Genomic DNA, 20,132 nt, shown 5'->3' with positions numbered 1-20,132 from the left:
ATGAGCTTTACTTATGCACGGGATCTGCGCCCGGCTTTGTACAAAGGATTACATGCAACAGCGGCAAGACTTCTACAAAAGGTGGTTGCTGGAACAGGTTCCGGCAACCGCGCCCTATGGGTAAAACTTACGAAGATGCTCAATGTTCCAGGAGTTGCTCACCGGAATGCCATCTTCGGTCTCAAGGCGGACAGCGCCTGGCCTAGTGACTCGTTTCACCCGGTAAGGGCCTTCCCACTTCGGCGTCAACTTGTTGGAATTCTTTGCGGACTGAACGCGCCGAAGAACAAGGTCGCCTTCCTCGAAGCTTCTGGCATTAACTTTGCGGCTATGGTAGCGGCGCAAAGCTTGCTGGTATCGAGCAGCTCGTACAGCAGCCTGAAGACGATCCTCCTCAAGGAGCAGCGCGTCATCTTGTCGCAGCTGCTCTTGCTCAAGCTCATCATAAGCGAGCACTCGAGGTGACCCGTATACGAGTTCCATGAGGAGAATTGCCTCCGCTCCATAGACTAGAGCGAAAGGCGTCTGGCCAGTGGCTCGATTTGGCGTCGTTCTGATCGACCAAAGAACCACCGGTAGCTCCTCGATCCAGTTTCTTCCGCACCTGCGCAGCCTGTCGAAAGTCCTGGTCTTGAGCCCACGCAACACTTCAGCATTTGCCCTCTCCGCTTGACTGTTGCCTCTCGGATGAGCAACAGAAGCGAAGCAGACCTTGGCGCCAAGATCTTGGACGTACTGCATGAAGGTGCGGCTCGTGAATTGTGTGCCGTTGTCGGTAATGATCCTGTTAGGTATCCTGAAACGGCAAACAATCGACCTAAAGAACTTGACTGCTGACTGTGTTGTCACCTTCCTCACTGGTTCCACTTCCGGCCACTTCGAGAACTTGTCGATTGCAACGTACAAGTACTCGAAGCCCCCGACAGCTCGGGGGAAAGGGCCGAGGATATCGAGCCCCCAGACCGAAAATGGCCAGGATAAAGGGATCGTCTGGAGAGCTTGAGCTGGCTGGTGAATCTGCTTGGAATGGAACTGGCACGCTTCACACTTGGTTACTTGTGCAGTTGCATCCTGGAGGGCTGTCGGCCAAAAGAAACCTTGCCGGAAAGCTTTGCCGGCAAGTGCTCTTGCGCCAATGTGGTGACCACATATGCCTCCATGTATCTCTGCCAACAGCTTCTGTCCGTCTTCCCGGCAAATACACTTCAATTTCACACCGTTGAGTCTTCTTCTGTACAGTATGTTGTCGACAAACTGGTACATACTTGACTGCCGGGCTACTTTTTCCGCTTCTTCTTGCTCTTCGGGAAGTTCTCCTGTCTAAAGGAAACGAACAATTTGCTGTGCCCATGCTGGAGCTTGTGGCTCGACAACAAGGACTAAAGGCACATCTAGTGCTGCGGGAACATCCGCTTCTACGGCGAGAACCTGCGGCTCAGCCGGAGCTTGATGTTCCCCGGCAAGCTTGCCGGAACAAAGCTTGTCGGGAGCGTCTGCTACGACGGAACAAACCATAAGGCTTGTCGGAGCAGACTGCCCCTCAGCACCCTTGGTGTTGATCTTGGGGACCTTGGCGGCGGCTTCGGGGAGCTCTACCGGAAAGTAGTCGCCGGAAATCAACTTTCTCTTCTTGCTCTGTCCAGTTGATGGTGTCACGGATGGTTGAGTCAGCTTGAGCACAAAGATCCCTGGTTCCACAGGTAACTTAAGTGCGGCGCACTTTGACAGGCCATCGGCAATGTCATTCTGAGCTCTTGGAACATGTTCCATCTGTAGGCCGTCAAAGTGTTCTTCTAGCTTTCTCACATCATCAACATAAGCTTCCATCAATAGACTCTGATAACTCTTGTTCACTTGGCGGACAAGAAGCTGTGAGTCTCCCCTGACAATGAGCTTCTTAATCCCAAGGTCTGCCGCGATCCTGAGACCGGCAAGCAAGCCTTCATACTCTGCAGTATTGTTTGTTGCTTGCTCCTTGGGGAAGTGCATCTGGACTACATACTTGAGGTTCTCTCCGGTGGGTGTGACAAGGAGCACGCCCGCACCGGCGCCTTGCAGCGAGAAGGCACCATCAAAGTACATCAACCACTCTTTGCTTGCTTCCTTGACGGGGATGCTCGTCTCTGGAATTTCTTCATCCGGTGTTGGCGTCCACTCTGCTATGAACTCTGCCAATGCTCTGCTTTGGATAGTTGAAGTGCTTTCAAACATGAGGCCAAAGCTTGACAGTTCCAGTGCCCACTCGACAATCCTGCCTGTTGCCTCTGGATTTTGCAGTATCCTCTTCAACGGAAAGCGAGTGACAACTGTGATCTCATGTGCTTGGAAGTAATGGCGCAGCTTTCTCGAGGCCATGAGAAGACCGAAAAGCAATTTCTGCACACCAGAGTACCTTGACCTAGCCCCCTGCAAAAGGGAACTGACAAAGTAAACTGGGCGCTGCACCATTCTCTTCTGCACCTCCTTGTTTGTCTGCGCAGATCCATCTTTGTCGGGACCAGAGCTTGCCGGACCAGAGCTTGCCGATGAAGCCCCCTGCTTGTCGCTGGATGCATCTGCCGTGGTTGCTGGCTCATCATCTGCCTCCCTCTCCGCCACTAAGGCAGCACTAACCACTTGATTGGTTGCCGCTATATACAGCATCAACTTCTCTTGTGGCCTAGGTGCGACAAGTGTTGGAGCGGAGGACAGGTATCTCTTCGAGTCCTGCAGCGCAGCCTCCGCTTCCGGAGTCCATTTCATTGGACCTGCCTTTTTCAATATTTTGAAAAATGGCAGGGCGTGCTCAGCAGATCTAGAGATAAACCTGCTGAGAGCAGCCACGCAACCGGCAAGTCTTCGTACATCCTTGACGCGCTTTGGTGCTTCAATCTGCTCAATGGCCTTGATCGGATTGGCTTCAATCCCCCGCTGAGACACAAAGAACCCGAGAAGTTTGCCGGAAGGGACTCCAAACACACACTTCTCGGGGTTCAGCTTGAGGTTGATCTTGCGCAGATTCGCAAAGGTTTCATCTAAATCCTGGATCAGGGTTGCTTTGTCCTTGCTCTTGACCACTATGTCATCCATGTAGGCTTCCACATTTCTGTGCATTTGCGGCTCAAAAGCGTGATGGACTACCCTTGCAAATGTTGAACCAGCATTCTTCAAACCAAAGGGCATCCGTACAAAACAGTATGTGCCACATGGGGTAATGAACGCGGTTTTCTCCTCATCCTCTTCTTCCATGAAGATCTGATGGTATCCTGAGTATGCATCAAGAAATGAAAGAAAGTCACATCCGGCTGTGAGTCAACAATCTGGTCGATGCGCGGCAAGGGAAATGGGTCTTTGGGACAAGCTTTATTGACATCGGTAAAATAGATACAAAGCCTCCATTTCCCGTTGGCCTTGCGCACGACAACATGATTGGCCAACCACGTAGGATGGAGCACTCCTCTGACAAGGCCTGCTGCTTCCAACTTCTTGATTTCTTCTGCAATGAATTCTTGGCGCTCCACTGCCTGTTTCCTAACTCTCTGCTTGACGGGCCGCGCATGAGGACAAACGGCGAGGTGGTGCTCAATTACTTTCCTGGGAACACCGGGGATGTCAGACGGTTGCCACGCAAACACGTCGACATTCGCCCGCAGGAAAGCAACGAGCGCGCTTTCCTATTTAGGATCGAGCATGGCACTGATGGTGAAGGTACCACCAGTGCCGTCCTCCTTGGCGGACACCTTCTTGGTCTCTGGTGGAGCTGCCATTGCCTTCTTACACTTGCCGGTGGAGCTCGATGGTGCGTCCTCAATGGTAGCGCAGCACTCCGAAGAGGTGCGCTTGCCGGAGTGGGCATCAGAACTCTTGCCGGACTTGGTCTTCTTCTTCCCCCCGGGAGCTTCAGCAGCAAGCGACGTGCGACCCGCTATAGCTGCTGCTTCCCGGTAGATCTTGTCGGCGCAGATAAGAGCATCCTTCTTGTCGCCTGGGACAGAGATGACGCTTATCGGGCCTGGCATCTTCAGTACGTTGTACGCATAGTGAGAGGCTGCCATGAATTTGGCGAGTGCTGGACGGCCGAGTATCCCATTGTAAGGCAATGGGAAGTCAGCAACGTCAAAAGTGACCCTCTCAGTCCTGAAGTTCAACTCGCTGCCAAATGTTACTGGCAACGTGATCTTTCCCTTCGGCTTGCTCCTTCCCGGATTGATTCCTTGAAATGTGCCGATCTCTTCGAGCTTGCTGTCGGGGATCTGGAGTTTCTGGAGCACCGCGGAGGAGATCAATTTCAAGCCGGCCCCGCCACCAACTAGCATCTTTGTGACCTTGAGGTTGCGGATAATTGGTGAAACCAACATCGGCAAGCACCCAACCGCAGTTATGCGATCTGGGTGGTCCTCAATATCGAAAATGATAGGCGTGCTAGACCATTTCAGAGGCCTGCGCGACTCGACGGGTGGTTCTGCCGCATTGACTTCCCGCACCCATTGTTTGAGCTGGCGGTGTGAAGTATGCAGAGAAGCACCGCCGTCAACGCACAGGACCTCTGTGGCTTTCTGGAACTCCTGCTCATCGGTCTCGTCATCATCCATGTCTTCGTCGTCGTCGTCATCTTCATCTTTGTCGCGGCCGCGGGGAGGCCTGTCTCCTTGCCGCTGCTTGGCCTTGCCATGGCGTCCTCCTCGGCCGGGACGTTTCTTGCCGGATCCCCCAGCACCTTCCTGGGCCTTCTCCTTGTCGCGTCGCTCGTATTCAGCCTTCTGCTGCTCAACAAGCTGCTCGACTTTCTTGCAGCTCTGGAGGTCATGGCCCTTGGTGCGGTGGATCTTGCAGTACTGCTTGTTGGTGCTGTCCTGCTTGTCGGCGACCGCCGCAGCCTCTGCGGCAATCTCCTTGCCGGAGCCGCCAGCTTTGGCTTTCTTGGCGCCACCTCCGTTGCCGGACTGCTCGACAACTAGCACCTCTTTGCCTTTCTTCTTTCTGTTACTCCGCCGCCAGTTTTTCCTTGCCAGGGCGGTATCCTCACTGTCAGATCCTCCTGCTCCTACATTCTCTCCGGGGAGTCTCCTCCCTTCCTCAGCACGTGCACACTTGTCGGCCAGGGCATATAGCTCACTGACGTCTCTGATCTTGCACATCGCCATCTCCTCCCGCATCCTGCGGTTCCGCACGTTCTGATGGAACGCGCTGATCACCGCGGCAGGGTGGACGTCTGGGATGTTGTGTTGTACGCGGCTGAATCTTTGAATGTACTTGCGCAAGGGCTCTCCTTCCTTCTGGGCGAGCAAATGAAGGTCACTCTCTTGGCCATCAGGCTTGTGGCCGCCTGTAAAGGCGCCAACAAACTGATGGCACAAATCAGCCCAGGAGGATATGGAGTTGTCCGGCAAGTGCATGAGCCAGGATCTGACATTGGCCTTGAGCACCAGCGGGAAGTAGTTGGCAAGGATCTTGTCGTCTTGCCCCCCAGCAGCTTGCACCGCAATGGTGTAGATGCTGAGGAACTCCGACGGGTGCGTCTTGCCGTCGTACTTCTCTGGTATGTCTGGCTTGATGTTCTTCGTGCTGGGCCACTGGACCTGCCGCAGCTCACGAGTGAACGCGGGGCAACCTACCACGTACGGCAAGTCGCCTGGTTCTCCGGGCGCGTGCATGTCAACAGAGGTCCCAGCGCGCTTGTTGGATTGACGTCGCGCTTCTCTTCGGCGCTCGATGCGAGTTTGAGCGTCTTCTTGCTGTCTATCGCGAAGAACTTGGCGCTGATCGCGTCGAGCTCGTGGATCCGACGATGCGGTGGAGTCGTTGTCGAGGTGGATCCGGGGAGTCGGCAATCTTGGCCTTCGGGGTGGAGAGTGCACGGTGGTTGCACCCCCACCAGTTTCGTCGCCACCGGCTCGTGCCTGGCAGTCCTGCCGCGGCAGCGACGTGCTTCGCTGCCGTGGAGTGTCGCTGTTGGCGAAGCCGATGAGGCTCTGAATGGTGGCCCTCCATTGGTCGATCTTGTCTTCCGCAGGAGGATAGTCCAGGAGCAATTGAGCTCGCACCAAAGCTTCTGTTGGAGTGGTGGGCGGTAATAGCGAACGGTGCGAGGAGCGGGATGTGCTCGGACTTCTAACTATGTTAGAAGGAGCAGTACCCCGTCCGGGCGACCGTGCCTCACTCGTGCCGCATGTTGGCGTGCATGCTGGTCTTGAGCGCCCCGAGACCCACCAGCTTGATCTTGGTCCAACAAGCGTATGGTGCTGCGAACACCATGACACTGTCGGTCCTGCGCCTCCTGAGAGGGGCGCGGCGGATGTGAAGACACCAAGGTTTGGGCAGCCTTGTCCTTGGACCTGGCAGCACCGTGAGCTTCCTCGTCGATGTCTGTCCTTCCACCAGCGTCAACCCCACCACCTGTTTGCTCCGGTGGCGGTGAGATCGACGCGGACGGAGCAGATGCCTCCGAAGCCTTCTTCTTCGGTGGCATGTTGATGAAGAAAACGAAGATCTAGCTCGTGTGAACGCCGGATCAGGTTCACACAATCTCGACGCCCCCTACCTGGCGCGCCAAAGATGTCAGGGAAACTGATCCACGAACACCTATGGGACCGGCGGACCGAGCCCCTTTCGGTTCGGCGGGGGCGGAGGTCGCACGAAGAGCAGATCGAGGCGAAGCACACGAGCAATTTACCCAGCTTCGGAGCTCTCCGGAGAGATAATACTCCTACTGCTGCTTGTCTGATTGTATTGTGTTCTTGCTCTAGAGAGCTAAGTGTTTTCTGGCTTCGAAATGATCTGAAACTTCCGAATCAGTCGAGCCGAACCCCCTCTACGTTGCGCATGGGCCTCCTTTTATATGCACAAGGGGTCACCGACAGGTGGCAACATAGAGAAGGGTAAGAACGTAAAAAGAGTGGTAGTTGGTACAGTTATCTGTACAGCATACCCTACCTAACCCTAACGACAGGGGACAAGGGCATTGAATGCCCGTCTGTGTCGCCCAAACAGTGCAGAAAAGGACCGTTAGAGGCGCCACCGTTCGCCACGATGGGGATCTTGTCAGCGTCGCATGCCACCGCGCACCACTGGCTGCACAGCCTTCCGCCACGCGCGCCTGGAAAGGCCCCCAGGGCGACACATTGGTAAATGCGCTGGAGCGTGGGCACAGAGTGGCCGCTTGCCGCGGCAAGCGCCTTGCCGCGGTCGTGGTCTTGTCGCGCCCGGAAGCTTGTCGCTCGCCGGGCCTTGCCGGGACGCGTGGCGCGTCGCGGCAAGTTCCTTGAGATGCCTCGGTTGGCCTTCCCGGCAAGATCCTCTTGCCGGGGCCTTGTCTTCTTGACTTGAATACTTTGTTCTTGAATGGCCCCAAAGGAGTCACGGAGTATCTTGGCGGTCACCCGGCAAGCCCTTGCCGCGGGGCGCTGCAACTGCCCGTGCACAAGTTTGGGGTACTGGGGTACCCCTATTCTAGTACACCGACAATCATTGCCTTAGATGTCATCATAATTATGCGCTTTTCTATCAATTACTCGACAATAATTTGTTCACTCACTGTAATACTCCCTCTGTTCCTTGATATAATGTGTATAGATTTTTGAGAAAAGGTCCAAAATATAAGGTGTATTGCGTTTCACCACTCGTTTGAATAATTTTTTAAGGGATTGGATTACATTTTGTTAAATAGGTCAAGCTCCTCTATTTTGTCATGTCAATTAATCAGGTGCAATCTCACCCAAAACTTCCCTCCACATGTGTTCTTTAATTTTTGTGCCAAAAACTACACACCCTATATTTAGGAATGGAGGGAGTATATGCTATCTTGAGAGAAGCCACTAGTGAAACCTATGGCCCCAGGTCTCTTTTCTATCATATTATATCTCTTTTATTTGCGTTGCATCTTGTTTACTATTTTGCAATCTTTACTTTCCACTCTATACAACAAAAATAGCAAAAATATTTACTTTACTATCTTTATCAGATCTCACTTTTGCGAGTGGTCGTGAAGGGATTGGCAACCCCTTTATCACGTTGGTTGCAAGGTTCTGGATTGTTCGTGCAGGTACTAGGTGATTTGTGTGTCGTCTCCTACTGGATTGAAACCTTGGTTCTCAAAACTGAGGGAAATACTTATGCTGCTTTGCTGCATCACCCTTTCCTCTTCAAGGGAAAACAAACACATGCTCAAGAGGTAGCATCCACCTTTGTGCATACCTTGCATATTATGAGAGACAAGGCATTAGAATTACTCCAAAAAGCATTATTATACAATAAAACAACATAAATAATAGTAGGAAAACAAGATGCAAAATGGAAATATCAACTCCCCCAAGCTTAGACCTTGCTTGTCCTCAAGCGAAAACCAAAATCGAAAGACATGTCCACATGCTTAGAGAGAGAGAGAGAGAGAGAGAGAGAGAGAGGTCGATAAAAACAAAAATACGGACATAGCAGCATCATGTGACTTATTATAACAACAACAAACTTTAACACAGAACTTTCATCATAGACTTCTCATGAACAATTGACCATTCATCACAGTGTTGAAGTATAAAGCATAAACTCTATTGGAAACCAACAAACTATGTTCTCAGTCAAATTTTGCAACTACAATTCATCATCTTTTCAGGAAGGGTCACGTATCGGAGCCTTTAGGCAAGTCCACATACTCAACCATCATTTAGTCTTCTATAATTGCTAACACTCACCGCGTACACATGAGAAAAACGTTTCAACCGGACACATAGAAAGATAGGGGCTTATAGTTTCGCCTCCCTACGCACTCACCTCAAGGGTGATGTCAACAATAATAACTCATGCTACCCATAGTCAACTGGATATATGTGCCTAGATCTTTCCTCGCCACATGATGCTTGCCAAAGGAGAAAAATAAAAGGAACAGAGAGAAAAACTTTGACTCTTGCATGATAGTAAATACGTGAAAGTAAGAGATATGCCCTTCACAGAGGGAAGCAGAGGTTGCCATGCTCTTTTTGTTTGTATGCTCAACCCCTTAGTTCAAGAGAACGTCACATTATATTGCCCCTTGTGATGGCAACCTTTATTATGCAGTCTGGCGCTTTTATTCTTCACCATCATAATTTCATACAGAGCTCAATTTTCCCTTACACTAAATGATCTCACACTTTTCGAAGCAATTTTAATTGCCCTTTTTGCACCGATGACAACTTAATTGAAAGATCTTACATAATCCATAGGTAGGTATGGTGGACTGTCAAACAAGATTTGGGTTTAAGGGTTTTGGATGCACAAGTAGTATCTCTACTTAGTGCGGAGTTTTTGGCTAGCAAAGATAGGGGCAAGCGCCACATGTTGAAGGATCTATGACAATATAACTTATATGTGAATATGAACAAACATAAATCATAAGTTGTCTTTCTTGTCCAACGTCAACAATTTTGGCATATTATATTTTGATGGGTGCTCACAATCACAAAAGGTTTCCAGGATAGTGTATTTGTATGTTAATCTTCTCTTCCCTTATTAATTCTTTCATGCGTTGCATCATTGGCCAATGCTAATCTACAATAAAATTCCTACTTATACTTTTCCTTGTGTAATGTCATCACTTACCATAAGATTAGCATATGATCTTTCTCATTTATTTCCTTTCTTTTTATTGAAACAAGAGAGTAAAGAAGGCAAAACTCAACTAAAATTTATTATATATCTCGCACATGATTACAAAGATTGATCACTAAGCAAACTCTTGAAAAGAAAGGATCGAACTAAACTTTTATTCATCTAATAGCAAAAGATAACCATGGATCGAACTAAGAAAGTAAAGGCAAAAGATACTGGAGATGATACGATACCGGGGCACCTCCCCCAAGCTTGACAAAAGCCAAGGGGAGTGCCCATACCCGACACTCAATTTTCTTTTGGTGGTGAAGAAGAAGGTGGTGGTGATGAAGTAGAAGCGATCCGGTCCTTAAGGACCAATAGACTCTCCAATCTTTGGATGACGCTTCGGAGGGAGGCGATGTGCTCCAGATGTAGAATATTTTCACGAGTGAGATACTTATTTTGTATACAAACCGTTTCAATGATCTTGAAGGCTGCAATATCAGTGGGGGTAAGATGAGCATAGTAGGGTTTAAGGATATCTTCCTCTTCCTCATCGCCGAGCAAGGCTTGCTCGTCCATCGACACTTGATCTCCGGTGGGATCCTTGCTCTTGTCCTCCTTAACTGCTCCAATGGGGTCTTCTCTCTTCAGCTCGATCTTCATCAACCAAGCATCCTCTTCCATATGATCAGAGGGAGAAGAAGACATGATGCCTAGCTCAATAGATCTGACAGAAAATAGCAAGAAAAGAAAACATGAGAATTCTCCGCGATACAAAGGTCAACCGGTTCGGGAGCTATATAAAGATTTTTTTATCTTGGGCAACAAGCATAATGGAAGAAAAATGGAGTCCATAAAGTACCCGAGGTGGGCACAACCCACTTGGGCGCAGCTGGCATGCCAAGCGCGCCCTGATATATCGTGCCCATGAGGGTCACTTTCCTGGAAGTTTCTTATTTTCCTAATTTTTTAAATATTCCAAAACTGGCAAAAAATATTTTTGCGGATTTTTCAGAGTCCGTTTACTTACCGTATCATGTACCTCCCTTTTTTCATGATTTTGGAGTGTTCCATAAGGTTTCCTTTATGTGTTCTTCCGGTGTCAAAGTTTGGATGATATTGCTTTCAACATTAATGGGTGTACCTGAGATATAGTGTATTATCCGTTGCCCATTGAGAACCTTCGACATTATTTATTCTGATAGCTCCGGATCGATAGACCTGGTTGATGACAGAGGGTCCTTCCCATTTGGAGAGGAGTTTCCCGCAAAAAATCTGAAATGAGAGTTGTACAAAAGAACATATTCTCCAACTTTGAACTCACGCTTTTGGATTCTTTTGTCATGCCATCTTTTAAACTTTTCTTTAAATTACTTTGCATTTTCATAAGCCTGGGTTCTCCATTCATCTAATGAGCTAATATCAAATAACCTCTTTTCACCAACAAGTTTGAAATCATAATTGAGTGCTTTAATTTCCCAATATGCTTTATGTTCTAACTCAAGAGGCAAATGACAAGTTTTTCCATAAACCATTTTATATGGAGACATACCCATAGGATTTTTTATAAGCTGTTCTATAAGCCCAAAGTGCATCATCTAATTTCTTAGACCAATTCTTCCGGGACCTATTGACAGTCTATTGTAAGATTAGTTGTATTTATTTATTGCTAAGTTCAACTTGACCACTAGAATGAGGATGATAAGGTGATGCAATTCTATGGTTAACATCATACTTAGAAAGCATTTTACGGAAAGCACCATGAATAAAGTGTGAACCACCATAAGTCATTAAATATATAGGGACTCCAAACCTTGGGAAATTGACTTAAACATTTTAATAGAGGTGTTGTGATCAGCACTACTGGTTGGAATAGCTTCTACCCACTGAGTAACATAATCAATAACAACCAAAATATGTGTATACCCATTAGCAGAAGGAAAATGTCCCATGAAATCCAATCCCCAAACATCTAATGGTTCAACAGCAAGTGAGTAATTCATAGGCATTTCTTGACGCTGAACGGTACTACCTATTCTTTCACATTCATCACAAGACGAGACAAACTTACGAGCTTCTTTGAAGGGAGTAGGCCAATTAAAACCATATTGCAATACCCTATGAGTGTTTCTGTCTCCCGGGTGATGTCCTCCATAAGCTTCAGAGTGACATTTCCGTTGATTTGTTCCTGTTCATGCTCAGGTACACAACTCTAATAATACAATCTACTCCTTCTTTATAAAGATGTGGGTCATCCCAAAAGTAATGTCTTAAATCATAGAAGAATTTTTTCTTTTGTTGGTATGTGAAGCTAGGTGGTATGTATTTAGCAACAATATAATTGGCATAGTCAGCATACCAAGGTGTACTATTAGAAACATTAATTGCAGCTAATTGTTCATCAGGGAAGTTATCATTAATAGGTTGTGGGTCATCAAGAATATTTTCAAGACTAGACAAGTTATCGGCTCTGGGGTTCTCTACTCCTTTCCTATTAGTGATATGCAAATAAAATTCTTGTAGCAGAAAAACCCACCTAATGACTCTAGGTTTAGCATCTTTCTTTTCCATAAGATATTTTATAGCAGCATGATCGGTGTGAACAGTCACTTTTGAATCAACAATGTAACATTTGAATTTATCACAAGCAAAACCACTACTAAGAATTCTTTTCAGTAGTAGCATGATTTCGTTGAGAACTGTCTAGAGTTTTACTAGCATAATGAATAACATTCAGTTCTTATCAACTCTTTGTCTTAGAACATCACCAACAACATAATCACTAGCATCACACATAATCTCAAAAGGCAAGTTCCAATCAGGTGGTTGTACAACATGTACAGTAATTGAGGCTTTCTTTAGTGTTTCAAAGGCTTCTAAACAATCATCATCAAACACAAAGGGAATATCCTTTTGCAAAAGATTCGTAAGAGGGCCTAGAAATTTTGGAAAAGTCTTTGTTAAACCTCCTATAGAAACCAGCATGACCAAGGAAACTACGAATACCTTTGATATCTTTAGGACATGGTATTTTCTCAATTGCATCAACCTTGGCCTGGTCCACTTCAATGCCTCTTTCAGAAATTTTATGGCCCAAAACAATACCTTAGTTAACCATAAAGTGGCACTTCTCCCAATTCAAGACAAGATTTGTTTGTCCACATCTTTGCAAAACTCGATCAAGATTGCTTAAACAATCATCAAAAGACTTCCCATAAACAGAAAAGTCATCCATGAAAACCTCAACAATCTTTTCACAAAAATCAGAGAATATAGCAGTCATACATCTTTGAAAGGTAGTAGGTGCATTACATAAACCGAAAGGCATATGTCTATAAGCATAAGTTCCAAAAGGACAAGTAAAAGTGGTATTTTCTTGATCAGGTTGTGAAACAGGTATTTGTGAAAAACCAGAATATCCATCAAGAAAGCAAAAAATGTGTGTGCTTAGTGTCGGTGTACTAGAGTAGGGGTACCCTAGTATCCCGAACTTGTGCACGGGCAGTTGTAGCACACCACGGCAAGGCTTGCCGGGCGACCGCCAAGGTCCTCCGTGGTTCCTTTGGAGCCATTCAAGAACAAAGTATTCAAGCCAAGGAGACAAGGCCCCGGCAAGAGGAGCTTGCCGGGAAGGCCAACCAAGGCATCTAACGGAACTTGCCGCGACGCGCCACGCGTCCCGGCGAGGCCCGGTGAGCGACAAGCTTCCGGACGCGACAAGACAACAACCGCGGCAAGGCGCTTGCCGCGGCAAGCTACCACTCTGTACCCGCGCTCCAGCACATCCACCAACGTGTCGCCCTGGGGTCTTTCCAGGCGTGCGTGGCAAGAGTCTGTGCAGCCAGCGGTGCGAGGTGGCGAGCGACGCTGACAAGACTGCCATCATGGCGAACGGTGGCGCCCCTGACGATCCTTTTTGCACTATTTGGGCGACGCAGACGAGCATTTAATGCCTTTGTCCCCTGCCGTCAGGGTTAGGTAGGATACACTGTACAAGTAGTTGTACCAACCGCAATTCCTTTTCCATTTTTGCCCTTGTCTACGTTGCCACCTGTCGGAGATCCCTTCAGCATATAAAAGGAGGCCCATGCGCAACGTAGAGGGGGGGTTGGAAGCCAGAAAAACACTCATGCTCGGTCTCGTTAGCAGCTGGTGCGTACTGTAGCACTCAGCGCTCCCGAGCAAGAACTCAATACAATCAGACAAGTAGCAGTAGGAGTATTATCTCTCCGGAGAGCTCCGAAGCTGGGTAAAACTGCTCGTGTGCTTCCCCTCGATCCGCTCTTCGTGCGACCTCCGCCCCCCGCCGAACCGAAAGGGGCTCGGTCCGCCGGTCCCATAGGTGTTCGTGGATCAGCTTCCCCGACATCTTTGGCGCGCCAGGTAGGGGGCGTCGAGGTTGTGTGAACCTGATCCGGCGTTCACACGAGCTTGATCTTCATCTTCTTCATCGACATGCCACCGAAGAAGAAGACTTCGGCGGCAGCTGTTCCGTCCACGTCGATCCCACCACCACCGGAGCAAATGAGTGGTGGGGTAGACACCGCCGGAAGAACGGACATCGACGAGGGAGCTCACGGTGCCGCCAGGTCCAAGGACAAGGATGCGCAGACCTCGGCGTCCGTACATGCATCGCGCCCATCTCAGGAGGCGCAGGACCGACAGCGTCATGGTATCCGCATTGCCATGCGTTCGTTGGACCAAGATCGAGCTGGTGGATCTCGGGGTGCTCAAGACCAGCATGCACGCCTGCGTGCTGGCACAAGCGAGACACGATCGTCTGGACGGGATACTGCTCCTTCTAACATAGTTAGAAGTCCGAGCATATCCCGCTCCTCGCACCGTTCACCACTGCCGCCCACCACTCCATCAGAAGCCTTGGCGCGAGCTCAACTGCTCCTGGATTACCCTCCACCATTCAGAGTCTCATCGGCTTCGCCAACAGCGACACTCCGCGGCAGCCGAGTACATCGCTGCCGCGGCAGAACTGCCAGGCACGAGCCGATGGCGACGAAACCGGTGGGGGTGCAACCACCATGCACTCTCCACCCCGAAGGCCAAGATTGCTGATTCGCCGAATCCACCTCGACAGCGACTCCACCGCATCATCAGATCCACGAGCTCGTCGCGATCAGCGCCAAGTTCTTCACGAACGACAGCAAGAAGACGCTCGTACTCGCATCGAGCGCTGAAGAGAAGCGCGGCGTCAATCGGACCAGCGCGCTGGGCCCTCTGTCGACATGCATGCGCCAGGGGAACCAGGCGACTTGCCGTACGCGGTAGGTTGCCCTGCATTCACTCGTGAGCTGCGGCAAGTCCAGTGGCCCAGCACGAAGAATTTCAAGCCAGACGTACCAGAGAAGTACGATGGCAAGTCGCATCCGTCGGAATTCCTCCGCATCTACACCATCGCGGTGCAAGCTGCCGGGGGACGGGACGACAAGATCCTGGCCAACTACTTCCCGCTGGTGCTCAAGCCCAATGTCAGATCCTGGCTCATGCACTTGCCGGATAACTCCATATCCTCCTGGGCAGATCTATGCCATCAGTTTGTCGGTGCCTTTACAGGCAGCCACAAGCCTCATGGCCAAGAGAGTGACCTTCATCTGCTCGCCCAGAAGGAAGGAGAGCCCCTCCACAAGTACATTCAGAGATTCAGCCGCGTACAGCATAACATCCCAGATGTCCACCCTGCCGCAGTAATCAGCGCGTTCCATCAGAACGTGCGAAACCGCAGGATGCGGGAGGAGATGGCGATGTGTAAGATCAGAGACGTCAGTGTGCACGTGCTGAGGAAGGGAGGAAACTCCCCGGAGAGAATATAGGAGCAGGAGGATCTGATAGTGAGGAGACTGCTCCGGCAAAGAGAAACCGGCGGCGGAACAAGAAGAAGAAGAAATGCAGAGATGTGCTAGTCGTTGAGCAGTCCGGCAACGGAGGTGGTGCCAAGAAAGCCAAAGCTGGTAGCTCCGGCAAGGAGATTGCCGCAGGCACCAACTACCAGGCTGTGGCGGTCGCCGACAAGCAGGACGACACCAACAAGCAGTACTGCAAGATCCACCGCACCAAGGGCCATGACCTCCAGAGCTGCAAGAAGGTCGGACAGCTTGTCGAGCAGCAAAAAGCTGAATATGAGCGACGCGACAAGGAGAAGGCCCAGGAAGGTGCTGGAGGAGCCGGCAAGAAACGCCCCGGCCAAGGAGTGCGCCGCGGCAAGGCCAAGCAGCGGCAAGGAGACAGACCTCCCCGCGGCCGCGACAAGGATGAAGACGATGAAGATATGGATGATGACGAGACCGATGAGCAGGAGTTCCAGAAAGCCACAGAGGTCCTATGCGTTGACGGAGGTGCTTCTTTGCATACTTCACACCGCCAGCTCAAGCAGTGGGTGTGGGAAGTTAATGCGGCAGAACCACCCGTCGAGTCACACAGGCCTCGGAAATGGTCCAGCACGCCTATCATCTTTGATATTGAGGACCACCCTGATCGCATAACTGCGGTCGGGTGCTTGCCGATGTTGGTTTCACCAACTATCCGCAACCTCAAGGTCACTAAGATGCTAGTTGACGGCGGGGCCGGCTTGAACCTGATCTCCTCCGCGGTACTCCAGAAACTCCAGATCCCTGATGGTGAGCTCGAAGAGACCAGCACGTTCCAAGGAATCAATCTGGGAAAGAGCAAGCCGAAGGGAAAGATCACATTGCCGGTGACATTTGGCAGCGAGTTAAATTTCAGGACTGAGAGGGTCACTTTTGACGTTGCTGACTTTCCATTGCCTTACAATGGGATACTCGGCCGTCCAGCACTCGCCAAGTTCATGGCAGCCTCTCACTATGCATACAACATGCTGAAGATGCCATGCCTGATAAGTGTCATCTCTGTCCCAGGCCACAAGAAGGATGCTCTTATCTGCGCCGACAAGATCTACCGAGAAGCAGCAGCCGCAACAGATCGCAAGTCACTTGCCGTTGAAGCTCCCGGGGCGAAGAAGAAGACCAAGTCCGGCAAGAGTTCTGATGCCCACTCCGGCAAGCGCACCTCTTCGGAGTGCTGCGCTACCGTCGAGGATGCACCGTCGAGCTCCATGGGCAAGTGTAAGAAAACAATGGTAGCTCCACCTGAGACCAAGAAGGTGTCCGCCAAGGAGGATGGCACTGGTGGTACCTTCACCATCAGTGCCACTCTCGACCCTAAATAGGAAAGCGCGCTCGTTGCTTTCCTACGGGCGAACGTCGATGTATTTGCGCAGCAACCATCTGACATCCCCGGTGTTCCCAGGAAAGTAATCAAGCACCATCTTGCCGTCTATCCTCATGCGCGGCCCGTCAAGCAGAAAGTCAGGAAACAGGCAGTGGAGCGCCAAGAATTCATCGCGGAAGAAATCAAGAAATTGGAAGCAGCAGGCCTCGTCGGAGGAGTGCTCCATCCTACGTGGTTGGCCAACCCTGTAGTTGTGCGCAAGGCAAACGGGAAATGGAGGCTTTGTATCGACTTTACCGATGTCAATAAAGCTTGTCCCAAAGACCCATTTCCCTTGCCGCGCATCGACCAGATTGTTGACTCCATGGCCGGATGTGACTTGCTTTCATTTCTTGATGCATACTCAGGATACCATCAGATCTTCATGGCAGAAGAGGATGAGGAGAAGACCGCATTCATCACCCCATGTGGCACTTACTGTTTCGTACGGATGCCTTTCGGTTTAAAGAATGCTGGTTCAACATTTGCAAGGGTAGTCCATGACGCTTTTGAGCCGCAAATACACAGAAATGTGGAAGCCTACATGGATGACATAGTGGTCAAGAGCAAGGACAAGGCGACTCTGATTCAAGATTTAGACGAAACCTTTGCAAATCTGCGCAAGATCAACCTCAAGCTTAACCCCGAGAAGTGCGTGTTTGGAGTCCCCTCCGGCAAGTTCTCGGGTTCTTCGTGTCTCAGCGGGGAATTGAAGCCTATCCCGACAAGATCAAGGCCGTTGAGCAGATTGAAGCTCCAAAGCGCATCAAGGATGTACGAAGACTTGCCGGTTGCGTAGCTGCTCTCAGCAGGTTTATCTCTAGGTCTGCTGAGCGCGCCCTGCCATTTTTCAAAATATTGAAAAAGGCAGGTCCAATGAAATGGACTCCAGAAGCGGAGGCTGCGCTGCAGGACTTAAAGAGATACCTGTCCTCCAGTCCAACACTTGTCGCACCTAAGCCACAAGAGAAGTTGCTGCTATATATAGCGGCAACCAATCAAGTGGTTAGTGCTGCGTTAGTAGCAGAGAGGGAGGCGGATGATGAGCCAGCAACCACGGCAGATGCATCCAGCGACAAGCAGGAGACTTCACCGGCAAGCTCTGGTCCCGACAAAGATGGATCTGCGCAGGCGCGTGAGAAGATGCAGAAAAGAATAGTTCAGCGCCTAGTTTACTTTGTCAGTTCCCTTCTGCAAGGGGCTAGGTTAAGGTACTCTGGTGTGCAGAAATTGCTTTTCGGCCTTCTCATGGCTTGGAGAAAGTTGCGCCATTACTTCCAAGCACATGAGATCACAGTCGTCACTCGTTTTCCGCTGAAGAGGATACTGCAAAATCCAGAAGCAACGGGCAGGATTGTCGAGTGGGCACTGGAACTGTCAAGCTTTGGCCTCAAGTTTGAGAGCACTTCAACTATCCAAAGCAGAGCATTGGCAAAGTTCATAGCAGAGTGGACGCCAACACAAGATGAAGAAGTTCCAAAAACAAGCATCCCCGTCAAGGAAGCAAGCAAAGAATGGCTGATGTACTTTGATGGTGCTTTCTCACTGCAAGGCGCCGGCGCGGGCGTGCTACTTGTTGCACCCACCGGAGAGCACCTCAAGTACGTAGTCTAGATGCACTTTCCCAAGGAGCAAGCAACGAACAATACTACAGAGTATGAAGGTTTGCTTGCCGGTCTCAGGATCGCAGCAGACCTTGGGATCAAGAAGCTCATTGTCAGGGGTGACTCACAGCTTGTCGTCCGCCAAGTGAACAAGAATTATCAGAGTCCGTTGATGGAAGCCTACGTTGATGAAGTGAGAAAGCTAGAGGAGCACTTTGACGGCCTACAGATGGAACATGTTCCAAGAGTTCAGAACGACATTGCCGATGGCCTGTCAAAGTGCGCCGCACTTAAGTTACCTGTGGAACCATGGATCTTTGTGCTCAAGCTGACTCAACCGTCTGTAACGCCATCAACTGGACAGAGCAAGAAGAGGAAGTTGATTTCTGGTAACTATTTTCCGGCAGAGCTCCCCGAAGCCGCCGCCAAGAAGGTCCTCAAGATCAACACCAAAGGTGCTGAGGAGTAGTCTGCTCCGGCAAGCCTTAGGGTTTGTTCCGTTGAAGCTGACGCTCCCGACAAGTTTTGCTCCGGCAAGCTTTCCTGGGAACGTCAAGCTCCGGCTGAGCCGCAGGTTCTCGCCGTAGAAGCGGATGTTCCCGCAGCAGCAGATGTGCCTTTAGTCTTTGTTGTCGAGCCGCAAGCTCCAGCATGGGCACAACAGATTGTCCGTTTCCTTCAGACAGGAGAACTTCCCGAAGAGCAAGAAGAAGCGGAAAGAGTAGCCCGGCAGTCAAGTATGTACCAGTTTGTCGACAACACACTATAGAGAAGAAGACTCAACGGCGTGAAATTGAAGTGTATTCACCGGGAAGACGGACAAAAGCTGTTGGCAGAGATACATGGAGGCATATGTGGTCACCACATTGGCGCAAGAGCACTTGCCGACAAAGCGTTCCGGCAAGGTTTCTTTTGGCCGACAGCCCTCCAGGATGCAACTGCACAAGTAACCAAGTGTGAAGCGTGCCAGTTCCATTCCAAGCAGATACACCAGCCGGCTCAAGCTCTCCAGACGATCCCTTTATCCTGGCCATTTTCGGTCTGGTTGCTCGATATCCTCGGCCCTTTCCCCCGAGCTGTCGGGGGCTTCGAGTACTTGTACGTTGCAATCGACAAGTTCTCGAAGTGGCCGGAAGTGGAACCAATGAGGAAGGTGACAGCACAGTCAGCAGTCAAGTTCTTCAGGTCGATTGTTTGCCGTTTCGGGATACCTAACAGGATCATTACCGACAACGGCACACAATTCACGAGCCGCACCTTCATGCAGTACGTCCAAGATCTTGGCGCCAAGGTCTGCTTCGCTTATGTTGCTCATCCGAGAAGCAACGGTCAAGCGGAGAGGGCAAATGCTGAAGTGCTGCGTGGGCTCAAGACCAGGACTTTCGACAGGCTGCGCAGGTGCGGAAGAAACTGGATCGAGGAGCTACCAGTGGTTCTTTGGTCGATCAGAACGACGCCAAATCGAGCCACTGGCCAGACGCCTTTCGCTCTAGTCTATGGAGCGGAGGCAATTCTCCCCACGGAACTCGTATACGGGTCACCTCGAGTGCTCGCTTATGATGAGCTTGAGCAAGAGCAGCTGCGACAAGATGACGCGCTGCTCCTTGAGGAGGATCGTCTTCAGGCTGCTGTACGAGCTGCTCGATACCAGCAAGCTTTGCGCCGCTACCATAGCTGCAAAGTTAATGCCAGAAGCTTCGAGGAAGGCGACCTTGTTCTTCGGCGCGTTCAGTCCGCAAAGAA

The sequence above is a fragment of the Triticum aestivum genome, chromosome 5B (genome assembly GCF_018294505.1).
Source record: "Triticum aestivum cultivar Chinese Spring chromosome 5B, IWGSC CS RefSeq v2.1, whole genome shotgun sequence".
Classification (NCBI taxonomy): Eukaryota; Viridiplantae; Streptophyta; class Magnoliopsida; order Poales; family Poaceae; genus Triticum; species Triticum aestivum.
This window is presented reverse-complemented; position numbering follows the sequence as displayed.